The sequence below is a fragment of the Fukomys damarensis genome, unplaced genomic scaffold (genome assembly GCF_012274545.1).
Source record: "Fukomys damarensis isolate Sample0158 unplaced genomic scaffold, DMR_v1.0_HiC HiC_scaffold_20, whole genome shotgun sequence".
NCBI lineage: Eukaryota > Metazoa > Chordata > Mammalia > Rodentia > Bathyergidae > Fukomys > Fukomys damarensis.
This window is the reverse complement of record NW_022900932.1, coordinates 5,596,141-5,623,956: the sequence shown is the minus strand read 5'-3', so window position 1 is coordinate 5,623,956 and position 27,816 is coordinate 5,596,141. Positions and strand designations below refer to the sequence as shown.

The following is a 27,816-nucleotide window of genomic DNA, read 5'->3' as shown; positions in this document are numbered from 1 at the left end:
GGTCAGTCTCAACTACGTTGTGAGACCCTGTCTCAAAAAAACAATAACAACAAAAAAACAAAAATGGAAAGATTTTTTTCAATAAATGAATATCCTTGGGTTAGGGATTTAGCTCAGTGGTGCCACAGCCTGCCTTGCAAGCGCAAGGTCCCAAGTTCAATCCCTGGTACAAAAAAAAAAAAAAAAATCCATGTATAATAAATATTGAGCTCTAAGCTTGGTACCTTTTTCCATAGATAACAATTAACTAAAAGTGGACCTTTGATATAAATGTAAAAATTAAATGTATAAAACTTCTATAGGAAAGGATAAAACATGAGCAAACCTTTGTGACCTTGGCTTAGGCAGGTTTTTTTAGATACAGCTCCAAAAGTATGATTCATAAAAAACTAAATGGGCTTCATCAAATATAAAATCTTTGACTCTTCTAAAGGCATTTTTAGAGAATGAAGAGGTAAGTCACAAACTGGGGGAGATATGTACAAATTGTATAAGAGCTTGTATTTAGAATATGTATAGATTGATTGTATTTCCTTCAGAGGGAAATAGCATAAGGTTTGAACCAAAACTTTACTAAAAAGGATACATAAATGGCAGATAAACATGTGAAAAGATACTTGACATTGTTAGTCATTGGAGAAACACAAATTTAAACCAAAATAACGCTACTTATTAGATTAATTAAAATTAGAAACACTGACCAGCCTAGTCTCAGGCAGGATGTAAAGGAACTGTAACTCTTATGTTCTTGCTATTCTGCTGGTGAGAATGTGAAATGTATGACCATATTGAAGAATAATTGGACAATTTCCTAAAAAAATTAAACATGCATGTTTATGTGACTCAGGGATTCTGTTCTTAGGTATTCATTTATTTAGTCAAGATAATCAAAACATATCTATAGGAAGACTGACATGGAAATGTTCACAGTAGCTTTTCCCCCCCCAAAACAAAACAAACAAAGTTGTCCATAGTGTCAGAAAGCACCATGGATCTGAAGCAGGTGAGGAGACAGGAGGGAAATACTGCTAAAGGGCCGTAGGAGACTGTTGAGGGTATGATGGGTAGGTTACTATCTCAGATATAGTAATGAATTTGTCCAAAATTGTCAGTAAAGCTGTTAAAAACTCTACCTTCTTTAAGAAGGGAATGGAATTATGAAGTTCAGCATTTTAATCAACCTGGAAGAGACTTTTAGCATTGAGGGTTCTAACTTGCTGAGGTATTCACAATGGAGACATTGTGGTCTGTAGCTGTAAAACTTTGTCATTCCTGAAGAGGCACAGCCATGCTCAACAACTAGGCTACACGCCAAGAGGTCCAACTGGAGACTTTATTCTGGAAGGCAGGACAGGGTGAGAGGAGAAAGAGAGAACAAAGAAAGGAAGGTCCTTTTATTGGTTTTGGGCTGGGCTATTGCTCATTTAGGAAGAGTGGGCTACTTTTAACCTATCACAGGCCAGGATGTCTTTCATGGGCTCAGCCCTGCAGAAATTTAGGTTTAACTTCGCTGGACTGTTGTGGCCTTGGTGGGGGAAGGAAACTAAAGATAAGAGCATGAGGTCATTCTAAGAGGCAAGAAGAACCAGGAAAATACAGCCTGTGATGGCGGCCATCAGGTCCTTAACAGTTTCAGTTCCCTTTGTCCCACAAAATTGAACGTAGTGTAAAAGGACCAGTGAGGTGATTTCCTGAGGCACAAAATTTATTTTCATGGTTAAGTGATAAAAATTAAATATTTCATCAATTACAGTATTATCTAGCTTAAGAAAAGTGTCTGTGAAATGATTAGTAACAAATTGCACGAGTTGGTTAGTTGTCTATATGGCATATGAAGAAACATTTCTTTTTATTTATTATATATTCACCAGCTATTAGTTTAAAGTACCCTATTGTCCTTACATTACACTAGTAAATTCTTTTCCCTTGTTTCTTGGAAGGGGAAATACAATTGCAACTGCAGCATGCATAATGATATTCAGATTAATGTTACCAACCAAAAAACAAACAGCAGTGTTTTGTCAGCTTCCTGGGTAGGCATGACATATAAGGGGTGGACTGGTTTTATCATCTCTCAGATCCAACTGTTTGATGATTGTGCTGTGATATTCCTAAGTTAAAAAGGAAGAAAGCACAAACCTTGAATACACAGAGAAACTACTGTGGAAATAAGATTGTTCATGTTTTCTCATTGTATAAGATTTAAATGCAGATCCTTAGATTACGTTATAGTGAAGATATCTGTTCACTTATGGGTTAATGTATAAGAACATACATTATTTGAGAAAATTATATCAGCACTGATTCCCTATTCTGTTACATTATTTTGCTAGTTGATAACTACATCAGCTGATTTGATATTTGATATTTATATCATAAGCTTGTTTGAGACGATTCCCTAAAGATGGCAAAACAAATGAAACAACACAGTTAAAAGTTTTTATGTAATGTTGAAACCACCATTAACTAATCAATTTTAAAAATAACAAGAAATAAAAAGACTTTAAAATCAAAGACTGCATATTGACCTCTATTTTAAAAGAATAAATCTTTGCAATAATTATACTTACAAATTAAGTGTACAGTGTGAATGGATTATTTGACCAAAATTAGTCTTTTAACTTATCTCCTTCAGATTACCTATTATTATGAACATGATTTTCAGCTTTGAAGGTGTAAGGATAGACTAAGCTTTGTTGTAATAACAACAAAAATAAGATTTCAGTAACTTAGTGTATCAGAAGTATTTCTTATTGACATCACACATCTACCATACTTCCATTCCACATGGTCTCTCAGGGACCTTGGCTGATGGAGGCTTCATCATCTTATAGCTAGCTGTGCCATCTGGAACATGTCACAGGGGTACACTGTCCTTTAATTTCTTGAGCATAAAAGTGACATGTTCCTTTAGTCACGGCCCACTGACCAGAATCAGTAACATGGCTCCACCAAACTGAGCTTGTGGGAGGATTGGGAGGAGGCCGTGGAATATGCAGTGATGAACATCTTTGATATATAGTGATGCTCAGATTTTTATGCAGCATGAACTCCATTTTGCTTGGTAGTTTTGAAATAAGACCCTTAATAGAAAATTTAATATCGGGCTGGGGATTTAGTTCAGTAGTTCCACCGCCTGCCTTGCAAGCACAAGGACCCCAGTTCGATCCCTGGTACAAAAAAAAAAGAAAGAAAAAATTTAATATCATAATGATAGAGAAAACTTTAATAGCAAAAAGCCCATGAAAAATCACAATGTAAAATAACTTCTGCTGTTTGCTTTAGTTCAGAATGGACAGGCACCAGAGATATCTAGTCTCTGCTCAAAAGTTTTCTAAATGGAAAGAACCATTGTTAACTTTGCTGACCAAACACGCCCCCTTCTCCTGGCCTAGAATAGATAACTAGATGAATTTTAAAGGTAGACTCCCCTACCAAAGAAGTGCTACCTCCAGGTTGAAATTCAACTGTCTCACCGCTATGTTTAGAATATCAGCAGTATGAACTGTGAAAATAAAATGTAACCACCTAAATGAGATCAAGGCTGTAAAACCCTATAAAAGGGGGAGTTGTAGCCCAGTACTAAGTCGATGTGGGCACTGCGATTATTTGGGATCGACCTTTGTCGACACACAAATCTTTTTTATTTTACTTCCATTCTGCTGCCACTCTCTATCACTTATCAATTCCTTCCATAACAATAAAATTATTCAGCTGGTAAAGATGTTTATAAATATTGCCTTGTTATGTCACACTTACATTTTTGTATATCCTTATTAATAAAGGAGAATCAGTATATTCTTTAGTTTATCATTGTGTATAAATGGTTAATAGCCCATTTCCTTTTTCCAAATAATCAAAATAACCTTATGATCTCAAAGTGAGATTGTGTGTGTTTGCATAGAAATATATTGCTACAATGAAGACTAAAATATGTTTTGAAAACTACTACAATGATTTTAGGTATTTTAAACAAAATTTTGTTCTGTTACGGGTCTATTGATCCCCGACCCCTGTTTTTGCTGAATTATGTTAATTTTCCTTGTATTCAAGCTAACCCATGGAGAAGGAGAATCTTATATCTTGATGTTTTTTTGTTTTTCTCTTTGATCGGTGGCGAACGAACTCAGGGTCTTTGCACTTGCAAGGCAGGCGGTGAACCACTGAGCTAAATCCCCAGCCCTGAGAATTTTGTATCTTAATAGAGTTATCTTGAGCTTTTGTTTTAGACAGTGGACGTGTAACCTTTTGGCTGTTTGGGCCACACTGGGTGAAGAGGAATTGTCTTGGCCAGCATATAAAATATGAAATATATAGTTTCTGGTTCCGGGTGCCTCGACGCACGCACGTGCCTCACGCACCTTCACAGTGCACGTGTATGGGCTAGACTAGGCAGAGTGGTAACGATGGACGCCTTGGGCCGAGTTCTAAAGCCCAAAACAAAAAGTCCAAGAAATTCCTTGAGAAGACAGAACTGAAACTTAGTGAAAATAATAAAAATGCCGTGCTGATCAAAGGGGATAATGCAAAGGCCGGTGACACAAGTACTGAAAGATGTGTACGCACTGAAAAAACATACGGAGTTCGGTATAAAAAGAAAAATATTTGAAGACCATTTGAGGATCAGATGTCACTGGAATTCTTTTCAAAGAAGTCGTATTGTTCTTTATTCATGTTTGGATCCCATAATAAGTGGCCCAGTGACCTAGAAAGAGGTCGTATGTATGACTGCCACATGCTGGATATGATTGAATTAAGTATTGAGAAATGTGTGTCTCTAAAAGATAAGAACAGAAAGTGTCCTCAGGGAACAAAACCCATGTTAATATTTGCTGGTGATGATTTTGATGTTACAGAAGACTAAAAGGTATTAATGCTTTCTTCAGAGTTCCCACAATAGCAATTGTCCCCTCCTGACTGCGTTAGAGTATGTTCTGCCCTTCACTGCTCTGAAGGGGGACGGTTTACTTTCGAAGCTATTAAGTTGCTATTGAAGAAATCTGGTTGCAGAATACCAAGGATTGAGTTAGAAGAGATGGCACCTTCATTGGATCTTGTTCTGAAGAGACACACCTGGCCTCAGATGGCCTTTATAAGTTATCTATGAAAATGCCGAAAGCTCTCACACTAAAAAAGAAGAAAAATATGTCCCATGATACTTTTGCTACAACTTATGGAATGATTCATATGCAGAAACAAGATCTAAGCAAGTTACAAACCAGAAAAATGAAGGGATTGAAGAAGCCACCTGCAGAGATAACAGAAGACAAGGAGAAAATGCCAAAGAGAATTTTACAAATATCAATGGAACTTCATGAACAACTAGAGTTTTATTGTAATCTATTTACTATGTGTGAATCATCAAGCTTCAATACAATTGTTTCTTTTTTTGTTTTTGTTTTGTTTTTTCTGGTACTGGGGATTGAACTCAGTACCTTGTGCTTACCAGCAGGCACAGTGCCACTGAGCTACATCTCTGCCATAATACAATTCAATTTCTTAAAAGAAAAAAATATATAATATTGTTAATGTATATAAATAATGAAACTTCCTTTTCAAACTATTTTTATTATAACTTTTTTTTTCCAGTACTGGAGATCAAACTCGGTACCTTGCACTTGCCAGGCAGGCGTCGGAACCACTGAGCTAAATCCCTGGCTTTTGTTTTGATTGTTTGGTTTTTTCGATACAGGGTCTCACTCTGTAGTTGAGACTGACCTGGAACTCACTGTGTAGCCCATACTGGTTTTGAAATCACAGCAATCCTCCTGCCTAAGCCTCCCGAGTGCTGGGATTACAGGCCTGTACCACCATGCCCGGCCCATCCCTGGCTTTTATTATAACTTTTTTTGTGTGTACAGGGATTGAACTCGGGACCTTGTGCTTGAGAGGCAGGCAGCAGAACCACTGAGCCAAATCCCCAGCCCCTTTTTTAATAACATTTTAAGAAAAGAAACATATAAATTGTGCATGGTGGACTTGGGAGGCAGAGTTGACACTACACTCTGCTCTCCCCTACAGAGTTGCATTCTGCCCACGAAGACTGCAGTCGAGCACTGTGTAGTTGAGTCATGAAAAATACTGCTAAAAATCACATAATGCTAAAAGCTTAAGATCTTGTGGGGCTGCATTACTAGCTGGCCTGTGAGTTGGGCACACCTGAACTTCACTCTCTTTCCTAAGTCTTTCGGTAAAACCAATCAAATGTGAAAGGAATCTTAGGTAGCAGTCCCAGTGATTATTAGGTCCTTTTCATTCTTAAGGGCTGGGGGGTGCTATTTGTATTTGGATTATCAGATGCAAAGATAGTCTCAATTTAGCATGGTTATCTGACCTCTTACCTTGTAAAAGGAAAGAACTCATTTTGCAGGTAGGAAATGAAAATTAGTAAAAAAAAAAAAAAAAAAAGAATCCTCAGACTCTTTCAAGGTAAAAAGTCTTTTCTTACTGTTATTTGTTTTACTTGCAAACAAATATATGCTCCTTTGTTCCTTTTTTGCTTGAAATACTAGTTGCGTCTTATAGACACTGCAAAATCTTGCACATACATCTTCCACTCTGGGACTACAGTCTCCTTAGGGTCTCTCATCTTTAGCGGTCCGTGTATACCTAATATAATGACACTAATTAAGCACTATGTATCAGACAGAAGATGTGTTAGATACAGATAGGACATGAAAAAGACATGATCTGTGCACTTTGGAGAATTTACAGGTCAGGTTGAGAGGCATGTCGAGTTACATTTCAGCGTAACAGAGTGCTGAAGAGCCCAGTCCTGAACGCCAGATTTCTCTATCCGCAGTCTCCTTTCTTACATGTGTGTCTGCTTCCAGCTCTCATATTTATCTCTCTGGTCTCAGACTCCTTCATGTTCCAGCTATTGACTTAAAATCTCTACTGGAATATCTGTTAGGCATTTCAAATTTAACATGTTCCAAATGGGAATCTTGAATTTTCACTCCTCTGGTCACTTCTCCATCACACTAAATGTCATTATGCACCCGTTATTGGATCCCAAGCCTAGAAGTCTTCCTTGATCCTTCCATTTTTCTTTCTATCCATATTTCAGTCCATCAGTGTGTCCTGTTGGCTTTGTACTTTTTTGAATCCACCTACTACAGCCCATCTCCATCACCACCACTCCATTTGATACCAACATAATTTTCACCAGGGTTATAGTGGCCTTCTAACTGGTCTTCTTTGCTTGGCTGTCCAGTTAATTCTTCATGTAGTAACCAGGCAAATGGAGACCTCTTTGCTTAAAACCTTCATTGGTAGCTCACTCTTAAACTCTCTTGGTCCCTGCCTCTGCTTCTTCATCCTCATCTCAGACCTCATTTTGCCCCTTTACTGGGCTCCACCCATGATGGCCTACATTATCTGTCTTGAACTTTCCAAACTTTTTCCACCTTAGGGCTTTTGCCTTGCTCTTTTCTCTCTACCTGGGTATTCTCTCTGGCTTTTGATTGCTTTGATTCAGTTTAAACTGCACCTTCTCAGATAATCTTTGCTGACAACTACATCTTTATCATGCCACTGTATTTATGTCCTTCACATGTTATGAAAAGCTGTGGGTAAAGTTGTAGCTGGATGGTGATTTTTTAAAATAGCTGATATTTGAGAAGATACGTGAACAACAACAAAAAAAGACTGCAAAGGCAAGACATTTATCTCACAGGATTTATATTCAAAATATATAAAGAACTCTCAAAACTTAGTAAGTAAACAGATACAATTTAAAGGTCAAAGATTTGAACAGGTACTTCATCAAAGACAGAATCCAGATGGTAACTAAACATGTGAAAAGACGTCCAGCACCATCAGTTATTAGAGAAATGCAAATTAAACCATAAGAAAAGCCATAAATAAGATACTGCCGCACACCTATCACCATGGCTTTTAAAACAACCTATATTACCAAGTCCTGACAAGAATAGGGAGCATCTGGAATTCTTATACACTACTGGTAGGGATGCCAAATAGTACATCCACTTCAGAGAAAAATTTGACAATTTCTTATGAAGTACACATACTTATGTATGCCCTAGCTATTTTGTTCTTTAGACAGGTGCAAACTTATGTTTCTATAAAAGCCTGAATAAGGATATTTATAGCGATATTATTAATAGCTGACGAGAACTAGGTATAACCCAAGTATTCCTTGAATTGGTAGAGAAACAAGTATGGATGTCTGTATATGCAATACTACTCAGCAATAAAAAAAAATGAGCTGCTGATGGACACAACAGCATGGATGACTCTCGGGTGCTTCATACTGAGTTAAGCAAAATTCCAGTGTTACACACTGTATCATTTCATTAATGTGTCATTCGGTAAAAAGCAAAACTATAGCAGTGAAAGCCCAATCAGTGTTTGCCAAGGATAGAAAGGTGAGAATTTCACTACAAAAGGGCAATTCAAGGTCATATTTTGGGTTGATGGCTCTATTTTGTGTTTGTTGTTGTGACTGGTACATCAGTCCATACATTTAAAAAATTCATAAAACATTACACTGAAGAGTAGATGTTACTATCTAAGTTTTAACATAAAATGAAAGAAAAGAACCAGGGAAGAGTACTCCTAAGTATTGGGTAAGCCTTGATTTTTTTTTTCCCCCCATGATGGTTCTTTTGCTCCCAGGCCGAAAAATTCGGTTTTTATTCTTCTTTCCAAAAAAGAGGTGTCTGGTTATAGGAAATGTTGGTTTCTCTTGAGCCATTTGTTGGCAGTAACATTCTTTAAACTAATATTGCAGGATTGAGATTCTCCTCATTTTAAAAAATTAGCTTATTTCCAGTATTTGGTGCTTTTTTAAAAAAAAAATTTGAGATGGGGTCTTGCTGTGTAATTCAGGCCGGCGTGGAACTTGTAGCTCCCCTCCCACCTTAGCCACCCACGTGCTAGGATTACAGGTGTGTGGGTAGTACCTGACGTTTTTTTAAAAACCACTATGGAAAAATTTGAAACTTGAATTTCCCTAAAAAAAGAGATGGTTTTCAGTGCTTTGTAATACAACATACATATACAAACTGTTTTTCTTCTTTTTCTTTTTCTTTTTGAAATTGAGTTTTAAATGCAGGGGCACTCTACCACTGAGCTATATCAGTGGTCTTTTTTATTTTTTGTTTTGAGAAAGGGTCTTGCTAAGTTGCCCAGGCTGGCTTCGAATTTATGGTCCTCCTGCCTCAGCCTCCTGAGTGGCTGGAACTATAGGTTTGTACCACTGCCTCTGGGTCCATATATGGACTTTAGACTCCAACCTTAAATGTAATTAGACTAATAAGATTTAGAACAAAATGTTTCTTCTACTTTTTAATGCTTTGGGCTCATCTATAATAAAACAGGTCTGTCCACCAGAGGACATGAATACTGAGCTAACATTTATCACACAATGTTTTGTACTTTAACTTTATATTTTGTAGTGCTCGGCAGCACATATACTAAAATTATATTTTGTAGCAGTTCATTGTGTGAGTGTTAGGTTAATTACTTGAAACCCAAACCTACTTGCTTGAAGAACTTTATTGGAAAGTACGTCTGAGTCATTATTCATTGCACCCTTTGATCCCTTTTGAAAAACAGCCTAGCATTTTTCTATCATCTCCCTCCACAAAAGAGCACCATGTTTTGTCCTGCAGAGGTGTGACCTGATGTGCATAGCATATTACTCCTAACACAACTGTACAGGCTACAGGACTGAATCTCCTATGGGTCCACGATGTTCCTCTACACTGGGCCTCACTTTCCCATGTCTTCCCCTTCCAAAAACTAGCTTGATCTATTTAGGTAGCAGTAATTACATTACTAGCATTTAAATCCTCTATCATCTTCCCCCTCTGTTAGGGATGATATGCAGAAGGACATTTGATAGAAAACATTTCATCCAGATCTACCCATTTGTCAGGCTGTCCTCAGAGGGTGGTGCCATCGCTACCTCCTCATGTGCAACATAGCATTTCTTTTAAAAGTTGTCATTTAAAAACTATAAAACCAAATATTAAAAGCACCCTGAGTGTTTACTTTGCTGAAACTTTCAGTTTTTTTTTATTGTTTTGTGAAATGCTATATTGGAGTCCATTGTTAATATGTTCTAACTCTATAAAATATGTAACAAACCGCTGAACAGAATGATGGCAGCAGACAGAGAACAGGGTTTCATTTGAATTCGTGCAAATGTGGAGGTTGCCCAGAAAGCCATTTTTAGAGTATGAAAGTAAAACAAGAGAATAAGGCCTTGGAGTAGAAATCATTAATGAATCCCATAATAGCTGAAAGAGTACAATAAATTCTGCAGGGAGAGGTTTCCATTTTCTGTTCCTTTTCAAATTCTAATACTAAACTCTATTAGTAGTCTGTATAAAATGATGAGACATGAAACCCTGCTGGTATAAAACTATTACTAATCTGTTACTTTGCATAAATTTTCGCTCAAATGATTGTCTGTGGTCTTCTTATGAAGGACCTGCTATACGCTTTCCAACTAAACAGATGAGACCTATTAACCATCTCCTTTGCATTGAATGGTGATAGAATTTGCTGCCATTTCATTTCTTACCAGTTGGGAAAAGAAATGGGTTATACAAGAAACACAAGGGTATTTGCTCCATTCAGAGATCTGAGTTCTTATGTGAATCGATGTTCTTTTCATCAATTTCTGTATCACATTGCAGAAAGGCAGAAAGGCATTTTCACTTTTATTTTAAGGATAAGTGTATTCTAAAGTGGTCACTTTCCTGCACATGGGTCACATTGTTTTAAAAAGAAAATTTTCATTTCCTCCCTCATAAATGTTGTCTTCCTCTTTTAGCTCATGGCACTTCTTTTGTTTCTTGGTCTTACAGACTTATATATAAATCAACTTTGATTCCTTTTCTCTTCCTTCAGCTGTGTAAGCCATTGCCAAGTTCTTTTGATTCATCTTTCATAATTTCTCTTATATCCATTCCTTTCCTGTTTCCATTGCCAGCATCCTAGTGGCTTTGTGCCTAAATTATTATATCTTTAATTGGTTTCCCAACCTCAGTTAATTTCCAATCCATCCTGAACACACCACTAGATTTATCTTGCTAAAACATGGCTTTCTTATGCTTAGCAATTTGAAAGTTGGGAAGTGATTGCAATAATAATTGAAGCAGTGTTATTAAGAGAAAGCATTGTAGAATGGTACATTTGCTTCAGAACCAAATAGACAGGGCTTGGAATACCAGATTAATCCCTTAGTAATGGTCTGACCTTAGAGAATGAGTTTCTTGATTTTGTGGGGCTTGGGGTTCTCACTTGACAATGCTATAGTTGTTATGAGTAATAATCATAATTCATAAAATATATAGCTTAGTGGGCTCAATTAATAATAGTTATTATTAGAAATATTGTTGCTTTTAGTGTTATCAGTAGGATAAAATAGAGAAAGGAAACAGAGAGCAAAGGGTGGAGCTAGAGGGGCTATCTCCAATTAGAAAGTTTAAAAGAGCTGATGTGGTACACATATTTATAATCTCAGCCACTCAGGACGCTAAGGGAGGAGGACCACAAGTTTGAGGCCAACCTGGGCCACTTAGCAAGACCCTGTCTCAAAATAAAAATAAGACTGGGGATATAGCTAGTGGTAGAGTGTTGCCTAGCATACATGAGCCCCTGAGTTCAATTCCTAGTACTTCAAAAAATGAATGAATGAATGAATATAAAACGTAAGAGAAAAAGATCTTTCCACATTAATAGATGCCTATGAAAGAGTAAGAATTAAAAAAAACTGTAGTTTTTGTAATGATATTTTAAAATACATCTGGGGCTTTTCTCCTCAAACTATAGACTGTATTTTTCACATACATGAAATAAAACTTTCTTGCAAACCTAAGAATCAAAGACCATAGTTTTGATGATTAGCAACTTAATGCTGACTTTTCAGATTGCAGTTTCATATACAGCAGTTACTGAAAAAAGAAAATGGATGTAAGAGAAATTACCAAGGATGAGTCAAGAAAACTTGGTGACAAATGCCAGTAGTAAAGTAAATGTGGTCTACAAGTGGAAAGCAGAGAGTGGTGGATGTTTTATCCAGTAATAGGGTGTGCAGAAGGCATGAAATAGGATGCTGGCCATTGGGGGCCACCAAGATAAGGCGAGGCCTTTTCACACCTATTTAAAAGACAGGATGGAGCTAATGTTGACCCTAAGTATGGAAACAGAGCCCCCATGAGCTGGAAGGAGTATTCGTACTGTTTTATTGTTACATGGCACTTGGGCACTCTCTTAGGCATTATTGTTACCTTCACGTGTGGCCACCATCTTTGTACCACAGAAGAGAAATGGAGTGTCTTCTCTTTGTGTCCTCTACAACTCTTGATCATTATGATCTTTGAGGAATCTCAAAATGTTTGCTATTTCCAAAACAGTTTTAAGACATGCATTTACAGATAGAATTTTCAGAGGTGGTCGTGGACACTTTAAGAACAGTTTGTAAAAATGCCTTACTGACTGAAAACCAGAAAGGATACTGATGGCAGTTACTCATCAGTGAGTTTGACAGAAGATTTATCAGACTTTCAGTCTATCTAAGCACTGTGCTAAGATCATAGTGACTCTCTAGCACAAAATATCCACCATATATGACATTCGTGAATTCAGCAAATGTTTGTCAGATTGTAATACATTGTGTGCCAACTTCTATGCTAGGCAATTAAGTAAAAATGGAAAATGAGACAGAAACCCTTCCATCAAAGTATTCATGATATATAATGCACTTAGAACTAAGTACTTCATTGTGCAGGAGCAAGTTCTGCTAGTGTTGTACAAAGTAGTCGCAAAGAGGTTTAGAGTAATTAGGGATCATAGATGATGAGAAAATCACGAATCTTTTGTCATTCATTTAAGGTTATCTTAAGAATGGATAGACTTTCAGTAGACAAGGAGAAGCTAGTGGAACTTGAGTTGAGTGTGATTTTCTAACCGAGGCAAAAACACTGAGAAAATGATTGAAACGGAAAGTGTTTGGACAGGTGATAAGTGATACGGGTATCTCCATAGGTCACCGAGTTTGGGTCTCAAATGAACATTAGTTTCACTTGGCGAGTTTGTTAAATGCATTTCCAAGGTTCTTACCTCTTCTGATTGGAACCTAAGAGTGATCTAAGAATTTCCATTGTTTTCTGAACATGTATTTTTTAAACTTAGATTTCAAATAATTACCTTGGGTGGCTCTAATTCAGTTTGTCTTTCAAAACAGTGATTGGTCCCAAATCTTAAGTCTCTTCTTCAGCCCTATTCACTGCACCTGTTCTAAGTGGGTATCTCCCCTTTGAGTGCACTAGGGCTGTCTTCTTACCCAAACTGTTCTGTATTTGAATTAGAAAGTTTCATTTTATTGAGCTGAAATTTTTCTGTCTGTTCTATCCATGATGTTTGCTCTCCTCTCTGGAGACCACAGAAAATAATAATAGGCCTTTCCAGTGTGAGAGCCTTTGGGTATCAGAAGGCCTCTCCTCTGTAAGCTGAGCACATTTACCTTCTCACTTGATTCCGTTTTGAGTCCTTTCCCTGTCCAGGACACATACATCTGAATACAGTCCAGTTTCTGTGTGACCTTTGTAAAGTGAGTGAAGCACCCCAGAACTAAGCGCTCTTATTGCGTGGTCTCTGAATTGTGAGTGAATAGTACCCAGATGGGCCATGTGGTTACATCAATTATTTCCTCTTATGGTCCTCATAAATATTGTAATGAAAACTTGGGGACAAATGGTTGATTGGAATAACCTTTATTAAGAGATTATACACTAGCGAAAAAAAAGAAAGGGACCAGAACTGGCTTGTAGTGTGCTTGGCAATTGTGAGCTACACAATTTTGGAATGGAATATAATGAGATAGAATACTGTCCTTGTCCTTTTAAAATTTTACTGTACATTTTGGCTTATGAAAATACTCATCTTCCACTTACATTTTCCTTGTTAATGGCTTCCTTTCTTCCAGCTCTATTTTTCTTTTTCCTTTCCTTTCCTCTGTTTCCTTCACATTTAAAAAAATTTTTAATAGTACGTTTGCAGTGCATAATGTTTACATTTCTAGTGTTTATACAGGTAGGTTGTTTTCCAGGTGCTTTGTGTACATGTAGGGTGTGGTGAAATGTTAATGCACTTCTGGAGAATGTTGGCGGCAGAGGTGGGGCTTTGGCTGGGGTGGGGCCCGGTTGCCATTCCCACCCCCTCTCCTCTCCCATGTGACCCATGGCGCACTGTGACTGCTGTTGCAAGGCTTGGGCTCTGGGTAGAGTTAACCAGAGCTGCAGGTGAATGAGCAGAATTTAATTTATACATTGCTTTTTCAAGGCATGTAAATGTGGTTCTCTAAGTCTGTTTTAAAGTATGGAACCAGGACCGAACAGTGTTCACACATCCTCCTGCAGGCTTCGTTCACCCCATTGTTATAATTTTAATTCAGATTTTATCTTCCACCAACTTCTTTGACTTTACCCTCAAGATGCTTAATTATCCCTTGTGACAAGATGGGATATTTTTCCAACATGATAAACCATTTGCCATAAAGACGCTGATGGGTAGGGAAAAGGAGGGAAGGCATTCAGTGATTTTTCCTTTTCCTGAAGCAGCTCTACAATACATTTTCTTGCTTTGTAATCTTAATTATTAAGAAAAGGTGTCTAAAAGTTAGCAATTTTGTGTCAAAGTTCACTAAGACTAGGTAAAGTCTGTGCTGTAAGATCCTTGCATTTTTCCATTTTCTTGCCTTTGAGCTATAGACTTAAGTTTGTTGATGACTGTTTTCCTTCTAGAATAAAGCCAGTAGACTTTCCATGAACTCAGTCAGTTTCCAAGTATTAACTAACATTTAAGTTTCTTTTTTTTTCCTTTGCTGAATTCTTTGTAGCATCTTTTGTCTTTTGCTTGTTATGCCAGGTGATTGAAAAGTTCCTTGAGCTCTCTTATCTTTCTGTATTATAATAAATTGCTATATACACTGACCCAAATTCTATCTATCTAATTGATGAATCTTGCAAACTTCCAAGAGTTTCAACAGTAAGAGGATTTTTTTCTGAAGTTTTGCTTTTCTACAGTATTTTATTTCAATAGTAATCAACTTTTTTTTTTTTTTTTTGAGGCAGGGTCTCACTATGTATTTGAGACTGACCTGGAACTCATTATGTAGCCCAGGCTGGTCTTGAACTCACAGTGATCCTCCTGCCTCAGCCTCCCAAGTTCTGGGATTACAGGCTGCGCCACCACACCGCACTCAACTTTTGATATATTTTTGAGACTGACCTGGATCTCATTATGTAGCCCAGGCTGGTCTTGAACTCACAGTGATCCTCCTGCCTCAGCCTCCCAAGTTCTGGGATTACAGGCTGCGCCACCACACCGCACTCAACTTTTGATATATTTTCATTTATTTAGTGTTTGTTTTTTTTGGGGGGGGTACTGGGGATCGAACTCAGGTCCTTGCTATTCTCATTTATTTAGAAAAAAACATGGGAGGGCCGGGGATTTGGCCCAGTGGTTCCACCATCCTTGTAAGCACAAGGTTCCAAGTTTGATCTCTGGTATCCCCCAAAAAAGAGAAAATATGGGAAAAGTCAAGTGATGATGGTTCTTTTGATGACTTATAAAATTCGCATTAATAAAGCAGGAAATATGAACAACATAGAGAAGAATTACTGTTTAGTGACTTTTCTTTAAACTAGAATTTTTGAGATTTAACTTTCTAATTAGTCAGATATATAGGAATTTTTGCCTGTTCAGGCTTAATTTATATGCACGGTTTGACTTTAGGACTTTGTAGTATGTGCTGGAGACATTGATCCTATGGTGCCTACCTATTCAGTGTTGTATAATGGGTATTTGCTTTGGCCTCCAGTAGACCTGGGTTCAAGTTCACCTGTATGGCCTGGGGTAAGAGACCTGTCTAAGCCTTAGTTTCTTTATGTGTAATATATGGCTGGTATTAGACACTCTGCCTTATAGTTGTTGCCAAGGTTAAAGAAAATCATAAATGTAAAGACATCAGTGCCTGGCACAGCATTAGCACTCAAGACACGGCAGACCCCAGTGGTAAACAAGGCAATTTCGTGAATACAGTCTATCTTACAGTCTCTGGATAAGAAAGCAACATTAAATAAGTTCTTATAAAAGTAGTTGTTTAGTTTTGCTTTCCTGTGCTTCACAGCACAAGTACAGGGTGTGTTTAAAAAGCCTGTGTTGTGAAGTTAGTCCCTCATGATGGTTCACAGTGACTGCTGTGTCTTTAGCGCAGCCCTTTTCTGCTAGAGAGGGGCGAGTACCTAGTTATCTGAGCCCAGTGAGTGGAGCCCTCATTACTCGTGTTTTGCTTTTTGTTTTTCGCTGGTGTTTACCCTTGGGTTCTATGAAAACTTTCCTCAGAGCACCAGTAGGGCCTCAGTCTTAGGGGCAGGGACTGTGTTACAGATACTTAATATACTCTTTCAATTGCAATCTAGGTTGTGTGCTTGTGGAACTGAATTTTCTAATTTGTTCTCTCTTTAGCAGTGCTTGGCAGATGTTCCATACTTAGGTTCTTAATAGTTTATTTAGAGATAAACTTGTGATCTTCTGTCCTTCCCACGGTACCCAACTTGCCCAACTGTATAGTGACTGTGTCAATACAGATGTCTTCTTGAATATATATAAATTCCATACATTCATTTCAAGATCTGCTGTTGTATTTTTTCAATATGGTCATTTAGACAATTTTTTATTCACATGTCTTAATAAAGTAACTGTAATGATAAAGATAACCCAAAAAGAAAAAAAAATGTCTGTTTTAGGGGCATTTTCTTAAATAGGTAGAATCTCCAATACTGCTTGAATATATATATAGTATTTCAGAGTAATAAAATTATAGTAGAATGACTTGGGGAGGCCTGGATAGATCACTCTATCAGTTTACACGTTTACATGGTTCAAACAGGCTGGTTTGTCAGTGTGTTTCCTAGCACATTTTGACTTCAACCATTTTTTTACTAGGCTCTTTAGCTTGGCTCTTGTCAGATTGTTGGTCATCAATAGGAAAGAAGTTAAGACTAGCAGGAAAGGAGGTAAGACTAAGAATCCCTTCCAGGTTTCTGCTGTAGATCATTTAAGAAAGTAATAGCCTACAGATGTTAGTCAGCATTGGTGGGGCTATGCTGCAGTAACAACTGTAAAATCTTAGTGGCTTGTTTCTCACTCATCTGACAAATTCAGTGAGGCATGGCAGGGAGCTCTACTCGTTGCAGTCACTCAGGGACCCTGGCTGACAGAGACTCCCTCTCAGTACCTGCTCCCAGGATCACAGAGGTGGGGAATGAGCTCTCGAGGCTCCCCGTCCAGCTTTAGATACTGCAGTTCAAGCACACCTTGTATCACTTCACTTCGCAACTCACCTGGCTTCCTTCAGCCACTGAGGAACGGGAAATTACTGGACCTTGATATCGGTGAGTAGAAATAATGGTCACAAGGAAGAATAAATGAATGAATCTTCTGTTAGTGGCAGATTACCAGTGGGGCAGGAGGCTAGCTTTTTAGCCTGTATTTGACAACTTAGGCTGTTGCAATATATGTTTTAATATATGTTTTAACATACAAATTGTAGCACACACACAATGTAAATTCTAGTGGCTAATGCGAACATAACACTGTTTCACGCAGTTTTAAGCATTTTACTTGAACTGATTTAATTCTCATGACATTCCTGTGAGAATGCCTACACTTTGTCCCCATTTTATAGATGTGGAAACTGAAGCACAGACAGGTTAGGGAGTTCAGGCTCTCATAGCTAGTAAATAAGAAGTATAACTTCAGAGTCCAAACTCTTAAATTACTAGGCTGTATTGTACTTTAAATTATTCACACCAGACCGAAGATGCTGATGATGTGTGTGGAACCCAGGGCCTCATGCATGCTAGGCAAGTGCTCTTCCACTGAGCTACATCCCCAAACCTTATTATTTCTTAAATAATTAATCTCTAGTTCTCCAGAGGGAAAAATTGAGGTATTAGCAAGGGGTCGGACTAGGTTACTAAGAAATTTCCTTCCAGCCATATAATTCAGTTATGATTCTGGAGGACATTGGGAGAATATTTAAGTGTACCAGTCACTGCAGTAGGCTCTGAAGAGTTACTGAAATAAAATAGAAAATCTCTGCTTTCATGGAGCTCTTTGTTGTTCTCATGGAGCAGACAGTTGCTGAAGGGAAGCACTAAAAAAGCAGCACAGGGCTGGGGAATTTAGCTCAGTGGCTCTGCTGTCTGCTTTGCAAGGGCAAGGTCCCAAGTTCAATCCCTGGTACCAAAACAAAAACAAAAAGCAGCACAGTACATGGACAGGGGGTTTAAACTCTTCTAGATAGTTAGGGAAGGGACCTCATCATTGGAGCTGAGGTAGACAAGGGGAGAAAGGCATGAAAAGGGCCCACAGCTTAGTGAGCGGGTAGCATGTGAAGAACTGGGTGAAGAATGTTCTTCTGAGCAGAGCACAGCGTTCTCAGGCAGGAGCTGGTTAGTTCACATGAAAGTAGCCCAGGGAAGAAGGAAGCTATTAAGCAGGAATGATGCTTTTGAGCAGAGAGGTATGGTGTGGATTACAGGGAGATAAGAGTAGTTGGAGGGACCAGCAAGAAGACTGTTGTAGCAATTGTGAGAGATGTGAGTATGAGGGCTAGGTGGTAGCAGTGAGAGGTTTAGGGAGAAGACAATCTGGGACCTGAATGCACATACAGAGGTAGAAGGCAGGCGAGGGGAGGGAGAGAGGGGAGACAGATTTCCTGATTTCTGGCTTGCAGAGCTGAGTGCCTGCTCCCTATAAAGAGGGAGAATGTTGGAGAAGCTGCTTTGGAGAAGAAGGAGAGGTGGTAGAACTATATTCCTTCTAGTGGAAACAGGTAGAAAATGCCAAGAATAAGGGGACAGTGAGATGGGGACAGGTGTGCATTGTGAAATGAACGTGAAAACACATGACAGAAGCAAAAGTGAGCAGCCAGGCAATAACATATCTCAGGGAAAACACATTCTCACCCCGTCTCACCCAGAAACAAGATTGACCTAAACCAATCTAAAGTGTGTTATATATTTGCTTTTCTGTCTGCAGAGGACATTTGTTTATAATGTCAAGGTTTCAGTCCCTGTTGATAGTCTTCACATCAATTTAAACTGTTTCTTCTTTGATTAAGTTAGCATAGAAGTGTTGTCTGGTCTTATGTGGAAAATTGTGTGGCCCTTTGTGTCACAAGGTCATACCATCACAGTCCATTTGATTGCTAAGTAAATATTTGTTTGACAAAGCAGAAATCAAAATGATCCTGTCCAGTTTGAGTTCCTTAAAGTGTTTAAAAAAGCAAAGTCTTGGTTCTTATTCAGTATCTTAAGGGAGATCACATATGACTTCCTCCCATTCACCGTAGGAAAGAGTGTTACTAAGCAGAGCAGGCAGGGTGAAGCTTCTGATGTCATACTAGATCTTCTTTTTTAGACAGAGTCTCAGTGTGTAGTTCGGGCTGGACTCACTGTACAGCCCAAGCTGGCCACAAACTTAAGATGATTCTCCTGCCTCAGCCTCAGCCTCAGCCTCGAGAGCACTGGGACTACAGGCATGTGCCACCATGCTTGGCTCATACTAGCATCTTTGCGTGCATTCTTCCTCTCTCAGTACTCAGTACTTTTGTTTTTATTTTAAATGTAGTTACAGCAAGATTCTATTATTATATGTATTCAGATCTATTACATACTAAAGGATAGCCCCACAAAAACAGCCCCACACAAAAAAAGCCAACTGTGCAGCAGGACCATTACGAAGGCCCTAGAATCCTGTTATGTGTATTTCTGTGTATTCTAGTCCTGGGAAGCCCTGTTTTTGTTTGGTCCCTTCCAATAGGAACTTTTATCCTCTCCGGAATTTTGGAGAGGAAGGCTTCATGCTTGAGAGTGTGTCTCTGGAATAGACCAGGTCATCTTCTAGTTCTGTACTTCATAATGGTATAACTTTAGGTTGGGTAACTGTACAGCTTTACCTTTTGTCTGTGCCACATGTGAAACCAGACTATGGATAACATCTACTTCACAGGTTATTGTCAAGATAATGAGGTAATGATACATGTAAAGCACTTAGAAAAAGTATCTGGCACATAGTAAAAGTTCAATAGATGTTAGATATTACTACCTGCTCTGCAAGGCTATGACTTTCTTCTTTGTCACCCTAGTTCTGGAGTTAGTACCCTGCAATCCCACCCGCTTCCCAGACACACTTGCAGGAATTGGCAAAGAAATGGGGAAAAACAAGCCCTGTGGAAGGAGCTACCATGAGCCAGGAGAAAGGACAATGTACGTCGACACTGGCCCTTGGGCTGTGGGCTGCCTTGGTTGGCATCCCTGCATACTCTGGGCTGGAATCAGGTCATGAGAGCTTCTCTGAAGGTTTCTCTTTTACCTTAGTGTTAGCTCTGAGTATCTACTCTTGGGTTATGACTCTTTTGCCTACTTTTCGTCCACTTTTCCATAGAGTATTTCTGAGATGCACATGAGAAAATGATTTGTATTTTCCCATAGGAGAGTGACAAGTTTAAATTACCTTGCCAACTTAGAAAATCAGTATCAAAAATATCCTAGATCTGACTATTAGTAGATTGGAAAACAAGATCTCCTGGCTCAGTGGCCAGTGTTGTGCCTGCTATTGCTCATCATCTCTCCTTTAAAATTTGTATAAAATATGCATAAATGTTTAATTAGTATATGTTTGAAGTCCCTCATGTATTATAAAGTAGACATTCAACAAACTGAAATGTCTGTTATGCTATAAATTTGACATACTTAAAAGTAATATAGTAGCTGTAATATACACTAAACATTCAATTAACACTAATGTTGCTTGCTTTTTTAAAATTCAGAAGGAACCTGATGGAAGAATTTAGAAAGCTGTCCTACTATCTTTAACATTTTCCAGAAGTATTAAGAAATTTGCCCAGAAATCATCCTATTTTTTTCTTAAACCTGTTCTGAGCAGGAAACCCCTCACATTACATGATCAGAGTCCTCTTGTTAAGGTCACCAGTTACTATCAGCATGCTGAGGCCACTGCTGTGTCCCAGGCTCTTGTCTCGTGTCAGCTGTCAGCAGCCTTTGAGTGAGCTGAGCGCACTCTGTGTACGGGACTCCAGGTATTACTCCCCCCAGCTCTCCTCCTGCCTTGCTGTCTGCTCCTGCTTAGTGTGTTTTGCCGGTTCCTCCTTCCTCTGTGACCTCCTTTTCCTGTCCGTGCATACTCATGTGCACATTCTCATCCATTCTCAAGGGCTTTAAACCATTTCTGTGCTGAACATTCTCAGATCTCTATATTCAGCCCAGGCCTCTCCTTTGAACTCCAAACTCATAAATTAAGCTGCCTCCTTGACACTTACTTTAACTTCTAATAGACATCTAAAACTTAACATAAGCCACAGTCCTCAGCTATTCTCGAAAGGCTCCCTCCTCCTGCAGTCTTTAATAGTTTGGCAAATAGCACCTCCATTGTTTTGCTCAGGTTATCTTTCTGTCATACCCCTCATCTAGCTGTCAGTAAATCCTGTCAATTCTGCCTTCAGGATATTTCTAGAACATGGTCTTTTCCCACCCTCTCAACAGCCCCTACCCTTAATCAACCCCTCTCTTTATTTCCTGTTACAGTAGCCTCATGAGAAGTAATAAGCGTTCACCAGTGTTCTTGTAGTATTTTCCTCAACCTAGCACCAAAATCGATCCTTTTAAAATGTCAGATCGCCTCTCCTATAGTAATTTCTAAACCATTCTATCCAAATTTAAAGTTACACTCCTTGTGGTAGCTAGCACAGGCCCACATTATCTAGTGCCCCGTTAGTGCTTGTACTGTCTCTCTTCTACTCTTTTTTTTTCACTCCAGCATATTCTTTGCTATACTTTGAACATAGGTGCTGAACACAGTAGATACTTTACTTGTGAGGTTGAATACTTCCTTTGTAGTTTTAAAAGGAAAAGAAGCTAGGCATGGGACAAATGCCTGTAATCCCAATTATTCAGGAGGCTGAGACAGAGGATCTCAAGTTTGAGACCAGCCTGGACAATTTAGCAAGGTCCTGTCTCAGAAATAAAAAGGGCTGGGGACGTAGCTCAGTGGTAGAGCTCTTGCCTAGTGTATGTGAGGCCCAAGGTCTAGTCTTCAGTATAGCAAGGAAGAGAAGGAAAGAGAGAAACAAGAAGAAAACAATGTTTTATTTAATTGAAGCCCAAATGGCTAAAAGGTTTCTTTCCTAGGAATGTTTACATTTGAATCATGTGTTTTTTTTTTTTTTTTTTTTTTTTTTTAGTGTTTTTATTTCTTCCCCTCTGAACTCATGTGGTTTCCCATCACTCCCAAACCACTGCCAGAGAATTGGAGTTGCCCACTTGCTATCAGAGCTCTGAAAGTCTATTATGTATACAATGACCACCATTTCTCCACTTTGTTGTTTGGTGACTCAAGCTTATATTGAGGATCCAAATTACCTGAAAGCAGTTTTTATGTTCTAAATTGCCGTACGCTGAAAGAAAGTAAGCATTCTTCAAGCTGCATCATTTTTCACTTATTGCAAGATTTCAGATTCAGTGCTGTCAGTCTGGGTGAAAATCCCACCTCTCTGTCCCCAGAGATAGCTGGGCGTTGGAGCCAGGTGGGCTTTGTTCAAATTAGAAGTCCAGCTCCAATACTCACCCAGCTGTCGACCTTGCAGAGGCTGCTTAAAATCTCAGTCTAAACCTGACAGGTTCAAAACAGGTCACTTCTCTTGGCCCTTTTTTTTTTTTTTTTGCTCCTTTTCCTGTTCTTTAGACACTTCGGCCCCGCCCAGAAAAGAGACCTGACCACTGGGCTTTGCAGGATCTATACAGAGACCCTATTTCAACACTGTCCTCTGCTTTAAAATTGTATTTTGGGTTAATCTTGAACATTTCATTCTTTCTCCCTTAATTATTATTAATGAAACCATCTCCTGCACGTGAACGATGTACTGAGCAGTCAGCCTGGAATCTTCACTTTACAAGCACTGCAAAGTAAGACAGATAGGTCTTGGGGTATAAGATTAAAAATAAGTGCATTAGAAAGGGCATACAGTTTTCACAGTCCTTCTCAAAATGTCTTTCTTTAAAAAGAAACAATAAATGCAAAAAAGGCAGATGTCTTCACACTTCTTTTCAGTGAATAGAAGTAAAAATTAATAATAATAATAATAGAACATGAATCCACATAAGCTATTTTTCATCTTTCTATATTTTGTCTTCCTCAGACTATTGTGAGCTGAGAAATCCTACAAGTGATAAACATCAGAACCGTGGGGGGAGAAGGGCAGTTACTTCTTGGAACCTCAACCTCCATGCCAAGGGTACCCTGAGGCAGCAGGACAAATCCCCCCGGGAGCTTTGTCCTTTGTTCTTCCTCTTTGATTGTGTCTCCTTGACCTTTCCGCCTTAAGCACATATCAGTGGTCATAGTGGGCTCTGTATTTATGTATTCATACTCCTTACACCTGGGATTTATTGTAATTTGTATTGTCACCAACCCAGCCCTGTTTTGATACCATGTTTGGCTTTGCATCTTTAGGAGAATAGGGAGAGGCTGACCTGCTTTAGATACCACAGAAAGTCAGACGAAGAGCTGAGTGATCTGACTGGTGCACATATACATATTCCTGTGAGTGCAACTATTGTCACAGTCGACCTGTAATTTATAGAGCTTCCCATTTAGAGATACTGAGTGAGCCTCACTGTGACTGGAGTTAATGCTGATAGCCAATGGCAGGCACAGCCAGGGCTTCTGGTTCTCAAGCAAGCACTCAAAACTGACCTCTTTCTTCTTTTTATGAAAAACCCCATGAATAAAAATGTTGATGGTAACGTATATGCAAATCAGAATTTAGGTAGCTATTCCTTCATTAGTTTCAGTTAGAGAAGAATCTACAACCTGTCCTCTTAATGTTGAATAATAAAATACTTGGGAAGAAATGAGTGGGAGATTTGCATTTAAGATGGATGTGAGGGCTGGGGTACAACTCAGTAGGAGAATACTTGCCTAGCATGCATGGTTCAATTGCATAATTATTGGAGGTGTGTCTCTTTGGGTATTCTTCATTCTGTTGCTTTTATAACCTATGGGCAAGAATCTCTACCTCTTGAGCTAATAAAAAGGTCCTCACAGGGTGTGGTGGTGCACGCCTATAATTTCGGCACTCTGGAGGCTGAGGCAGGAGGATGGCTGTGAGTTGGAGACCAGTCCGGGCTACATTGTGAGTTCCAGGTCACTCTCAACCACACAGTGAGAGCCTGTCTCAAAAAACCAAGAAAAATAAGTGCTCATTGTTTGTTATTTACTCATAAGTACAAGGCAGAGATTCTGTATAACTTTCAGTTTTAAAATACTTAACAAATTTATGGCAGTGATTTTGCTACATATTGCTAACTCGATACTCAATGTTAATACTGAACCTTCCTATGGACCTGTTGTTGTATCAGATACTCTTTGTGCCTCGCTGTGTGATTAGACAGAAAGAGCTCTTTGGGATTCTTCAGTTCTAAAGGTTGGTTGTTCTTATTTTTTGGTGTGTTATAGATTTCTTTCTTTTTTTTTTTTTTTTTTTTTTTTTTTTTTTTTTGTACCAGGAATCAAACTCAGGGCCTCAAGCATTAGGCAGGTGCTGTGCTGATAAGCTACATTCCTGGCCCTTTTGCAGATTATTTTCAAGAACAAATCTTCACTCATTCTTTCTCTATGGTTAAATTTAATGAACTTGGGTCACATGCTTGGGAAAGGCTGAGAGGAAAACTACATGTACAACATGAAGTTGGTGGCCTTATTCCAGCCAGAAGACTTATCTTCTTGGCTACCATGAAGCAAGTCAAGCTGATAGTTAGCCATTGTATTTCCTGTCCTCTAAAAGTTTTTACATAAAGTGGATAGATATATAACCATGTCTTTCTATCCACATGAAACAATTAAAACAACATTTAATGAATTGGATGGTTTCTATCTAGATGTTCTCCAAAGCCTCATAAGGAGGGAATTTGGGGAGGTATTGGATCATGGTGGTTTGATACTTATGGGTGGATTAGTGCACTGGTGAATTTTTAGCTAAATGTGATGTTGGGAGTTGAGCCCTAGTTGGAGGAGACTAGTCCTGGGAGTTTGGCTTGGGAGGGCTTACCTCCTTCCCTCCTCACTTTTTTTTTTTTCTCTGTTTCCAATCTTCCATGCCATGAGCTGTTTCTCCTCTGCCATGCCACCCTACCTTAGAGCCGGCCAACTGTGGACTGAAACCTGTATATATTGCACTCCAAATAAACCCTTAGAGTTGTGGGTGTAAGGTATTAGCAACAAGAAAGAAACTAAGGGGCCAGGGATTTAGCTCAGTTGTGCCACCCACCACCTGCCTCACAAGCACAAGGTCCTGAGTTCGATCCCTGGTACCAAAAAACAAACAAACTAACACTAAGATGTGTAATCACATCCTTTCTACCTGGCAGACACTTTACATCTGGGAGAGTGTGTAAGAGAAAGCAATTTGAATTCAAGTTTTCAACAAGTGCTGACTGAGTGCCAGGCATTGCTCCAGTCACTAAGGCTACCTCAATGCGCACAACAGACAGGGTCCCCATTGTAAAGTGAAGGATAAACAGTCAACAGTGATGAACATAAATAACAGTGAACCATCAAATATAAATGACACTTTCAGATACGATGAATGATAGAAGGAAATAAACACAGTAAAGGGATAAGAAGCTTTGTATTGGGTTGTCAGAGAAGGTAAACTTGAAGGTAAAGCTGCAGCTCAAATGACAAGGAATGAGGCAAGTAGAAATCTCATGGGGACTGAGGAGGAGCTGTCAGGAGACAGACAGGGAATGGGAAGGTGTGGCATTGTGGAAACAAAGGATAAAAAGCATGAAGACAGAATCAGACCATATCAAATTATGCTGAGAAATAACAGTAAGAACAGGGCAGACCTAACTGCTGACTTTAGCAAAGGGTAGATTGATAGTATCTTGAAGAGCCACTTCAATAGGTAAGAGGTAAGAAGTGGGGAGGTAGCCTTTGAAGGATGGTGCAGATGTCTTGAGTGTATTAAAATATGGTTATGTGCTAGTTGAGATGAGTAAGTACCAGAGGAGACTTATGTGATATAAGAAAGGTGATAATACTAAGAATACAGTGCTTGAGTAGGCAAGAAAGGATATGATCCAAGAGGTTCTTCACTGTAAGAGGAGGCGAGGCAGAGAGTATGGACACAGGCACAAGCAAGAGGGTGAAGTTGATGATTGAATGATGACAGGTTTTGTTTAATTTTGTACCTTTTATAATGCAATTAGATGGGCAGGAATGGTGGCACATGTCTATAATTCCAGCATTTGAGAGGCTGAGGAGGCAGGATGATCACCTCAAATTTAAGGCCAGCATGGGCTCTGGGCTGCGTAATGAGTTCAACGCTGGCCTGAACTACATAGTGAGACTCAGACTCAAAAATAGATAAATAGACAGATAGTATAAAAATGAAATCATCAGAGATCAAGAGGGAGGGGAATCAGAGTATTCATAATGAATTGAAGATGCAGGCAAACATTATAGGACCCTCAATTTAAAACATTTGAAAGCTGTACTCTGAACACTGAGGAAAATAGGTGGTAGTCTTCACCTAGAAAAACTGGTCTGATAACTATTTGTACTAATAGCAAAATGGAATTATTAACCCTTACTTCTATTTTCAAATGGGAATCTAAAAGACACACATGGTTGAGAAGGATTTGAAGCCCAGAGTAGCTAAGGGGGTCGAAGTTAGAGTTAGACTGAGTATCTGGTGCTTTAAATTAATTCTGACCTCCAGGTTCTGATCAGTTACATCCCAGGAGGCCTCGGGGAACTTTCTGATCTGATTTTAGAGTTTTCAGTCACCATAATTTATGGAAGGAAAGTATACTACGTATGACTTTTTTTTTCCCCTAAAAAGGAGAATTTCTGTGTACAAAGAGAATCGAATTGGCTTTTGTCCCTGTGAAAATTCTAGGACCAATGATTAAACTGCTGGTTTTTGAGCATTTTAGAAAAAAATGTATTATAGCACTAGTAACCAATATGACTTGTCTAAAATAAATTATTACTAAATAAATTTTCTTGTAGGATTTTGTTGTTAGAAAATCAGAGCAACACTGTAGGTGCAGCACATCCTGATTTCAGCCAAGTGTTTGATAGTTTCTCATGCCATTTTGTAGATAAAAGAAAGTAAGCTAACATTTAAGTACCTATCTGTGCAGGGAGCTTGATAAGATGGTGAAATTCTACTCAAAGTGTTGGATCTTGAACCAGTGATTCCCAGAAATTCTCTAGTAGGGTGTCACAGGATTGTATTCTTGTCTCTTTTCTTGTTCCTGGAGTTTTCATGAGAAAGCCCCAGCTTTAGGGGTTTCAGCAGACCAGGCTCAGCCAGCAGTCTCAGTGTGCCGCAGAGATGTGCATTGGTGAAGGGCAGAAGGAGGAGCTTGAGTCAGCATGCCCTACTGGGAAGGCCAGGTGAGGAGGGTCCAGACTGATCTTCAAGGAAGAGCTTTGACAGGAACTTTGAGGTTTTATGGAAAAGGAGAACAAAGGCAAGGGTTAGGCGTGCGTGAGGTTACATAGCTAGCAGCGGAGTTAATACTGGTCCCTAGAGTTTGACTAGTTAGTGTTTCAGGATTGGCTCTGCAAAGTGGCTCCAGAGAAGTCCTGATTGTTTCAGGAGTCAGTTTGCTTCCCATTGTGAGATGATTGCTGCTGCCTTCTGGGGCAGCTTTGGTTTCCTTCACAGGGTAATTGCTC

The 27,816-nt window shown here is 38.9% G+C and overlaps 1 protein-coding gene and 1 pseudogene across 3 annotated transcripts in view; both read left to right on the top strand.

Annotated features, from left to right (window-relative positions):
- Positions 1–27,816, top strand: part of Btbd9 (BTB domain containing 9) — a 389,852-nt gene that overhangs the window by 140,756 nt on the left and 221,280 nt on the right. The window lies entirely within an intron of this gene.
- Positions 989–23,448, top strand: LOC104872625 (annotated as a pseudogene).